Raw genomic sequence first — 3352 nt, 5'->3', positions numbered from 1 at the left:
GAGAGAATAAAAATAAGGCTGATGTTAAATTTTTAGTATGGTTTGATTTAGAAGGAATCCATAATATAAGCTTTATTTCTTAAGAAAATAAACTAATAAAACAAGAAATAATAAAAATATTCGACTATGTTACATATCCGATTAAATTTTTAAAATGGTTTTCAAAATTTGTATTGTACATTAATTTGATTTTTAAAATTTTAATTGTATGAATTTAGGCTCCCAAATTAAATTTTAAACTACATACATGATTTTGGCCCAATTTGAGACGTGAATCAATAATTGAAAAGCTGAAGTGGTATAGTTAGTGCCACGTGGCACAATATAATGGTTGTTGATGTGAAATTTCTTAATTAATCTAATCTGTAACACCTCTAATTATCCTAAGCCTTATCTCTAGCCGTAAAGTAAAGGTTAATCAAGAGTTACGACAATAATATATATATATATATATATATATATATATATATATATATATATATATATATATATATATATTCTAGAAGTCTGATGAAGGATTAAGCTCAAAGACAAGATTACAAAAGTGCGAAACGTTTACACGAAGCTAAAGTGCAAGACACAAGATATAGATGCAAGAGAGTAAAACATATATAGATATAATATTATAATAGATCATAGGGAACTAGCCGCAGCTTGCGGAGTTTAAGCCGAGTAGTTATAAATAGTTAAATACAGAGTTTTGAAATTAAAACAGCTTATATTACCTATCTCTCAAGTAAGCCTCTAAGGCCATAAAAATAAAATACAAAGAGATGTGAGAGTAACTATAATAATGTAAATTAGAAATAAATCAAGGAGGAACCATACGCTTTGTCACCATATCCGCAATCTCACCGAAGTAGATTACGACCTACATATGAAAAACAACAAAGTATGGAATGAGAACCGGAGGTTCTCAGTATGGTAACAGTGCCCACTGATGTAAGATGTAAGGTTTCGGGATGCCGAAGGCAATCCTAGAACTTCACATCACATACTGATATTCAAGTTTAGAACAAAATAAATAAATATATAAAGAACTTAAACCATAAACCAGGGTTGTCTAAACCTAGGGGAATTCTAACTAATACTGTTCGATCACACCGCTGTATCCCACAACCGTCGCCAACCTAACCTCCATGCGATTCTATCGCCACTGCCTGCCTAACCTCCTCAGCACCAGACAATCACAATATAAAGGCAAGCAAGTAAAATACAAGTAGAAGCATATAGAGCAAGTAGTTCCAGTAAGCAAATAGGCATGTTATTCATTTAGGCATACAATTACAAGTCGGCAAAGCATACAAACAGATAGAAAATGCACATGATGAATGTCTATCCTATTGGTTCGTGATATCACTTGTCGGTCCATAAATGCCAACCTGACACATCCTTTCGGATGTCGCTTTTCTACCGCATCCACGAATATAGTGTCGGACACACTCTATTGACCCACGGATATAGTGCCGGGCACACTTGCATGCATAACCCAAGGATATAGTGCCTGGCACACTCTTGCAGCAGAAAAGATTATCAATCATAATTCAATCCTAGAGACATAATACCCTGCACACTATCATACTTAACCCAAGGATATAGTGTCTGGCAAACTCTCATTATTCAACAAGATCATCATTCCTCTTTGAGTCTTTAACTCATCGTAACCATCATCAATTCATCACTTCCATTCCGAGCTCATTAGTTCATCAATTTCCCAATTCATTGTCAACAATCACCATATGCACCACTCTTCCTTCCCTCTCAACTAACTCATCCACAATACACCAGAAACCTAAACTTCCGTTTGCTAACTTTTTAAAGAAAAACCCAACTTAAACCCTAGGACCTTTCCCATATTTCAATGCTCGAAAATAAGTCCAAGAGTCCTAAAATGGTGTTATAGAAGCTTACAACCTTGTTGGGAAGGTAAAATAGTTAAAAACAAAGTTTAAATTTATGAAAGAGTGCATGTGCATCCGCACAGGGGTGTGCGTGCACACACCCAGGAAGATTTTGAAAGTGTGCGTACGCACAGGTACTAAAATTTAAAAAATTTGTTCACTCGCACAAGCTGTACGAGTGCCCCTAACAGACGTCCCTTCCCGACTTGTGCGTGCGCACAAGGCTGTGCGTCCGCACAGGTCGTAATTCTTCATTGATGTGCGCACGCACAACCTATGCTAGCGCTGCTACCAGAGCCCTTTCTCCTGCCTGTGCGTCCGCACATAATAACATTTTCGCAGGGTTGTGCTTGAGCACAAGACTGTGCGTGCGCACATATCAGAAATTCTGAAATTCTGCAACTTTGCAGAATTTCAGATTTTCAACACCAACTTTGAATGATGATAACTTCCTCTACAAAATTCCAGATTTTGCAAACTTTATATCAAATTGAAGGGTTTTCAATAATCTTCAAATATAAACCAAATTCAACAAATTTTAAAAATCGAGACAAAAGTTATAATCAGACAAAGTTCACTAAAAATCTATTTTTACCCAAAAACCACATAACCTCAATTTTAACCAAACCTCAATCCAATACCAATCAATCACATTTCAACCATACAAAAAATAACCCAAAATTCATACTAATACTTTTTCAACCTTTTTCTCAATCTCACAAACCTCTATACCATTCAAAAACTCTAAATCCAACCTAATTCACATTTTCCAAATTTTCATTAACCTTATTAACGTCAGCATGACTTCTCACCATTTCTATCATTATTCAGCTATACCACACCCAACATTTAATATCTCAAATTATCAACCACTTCAACACTCATCAATCCAAACATCAAATATAAAATACTATAATCAATCTTCCACCAACACCTTTACCAATCATCATTCTTTCACTATCAATCTTCATCAACAACCTCATTCGTGTTTTATCCCAATAATCAACAATATACATTCATTCAAATTTTAATATACCTCGTACCTCAATATCATTATTTAATAACATTTACAAAATCAATTCATCAAGCATCATCAACCAACCAACATCAACAACCACTATAACTCCTCATCAATTTCAACAATTTATCACCAAATAATAAGTCAATAACTAACATTAACCAACATCATAATACATCATTAGTACCAATAATCCTTAACAATCACCATCATCATACATATACCACAACCACATATCCAATTCAATCCTATCCTATGGGCCACTAGCCTAAGTGTCCAGAAACATTACATATTACATAAAAGAAACTAAAACCATACCTTGGCCGATTTCTAATATGCTCCAACACCAAACTTGATTCCAATCAAACTTCCATCAAGCTCCAAACCATCAAAGCCATACTAAAAGCCACCACCAACTCCAAAAACAAGCTTC

This window comes from Arachis hypogaea, chromosome 4 (assembly GCF_003086295.3).
Source record: "Arachis hypogaea cultivar Tifrunner chromosome 4, arahy.Tifrunner.gnm2.J5K5, whole genome shotgun sequence".
Lineage (NCBI taxonomy): Eukaryota > Viridiplantae > Streptophyta > Magnoliopsida > Fabales > Fabaceae > Arachis > Arachis hypogaea.
The sequence above is the reverse complement of the archived record's forward strand: the minus strand, read 5'-3'. Positions refer to the sequence as shown.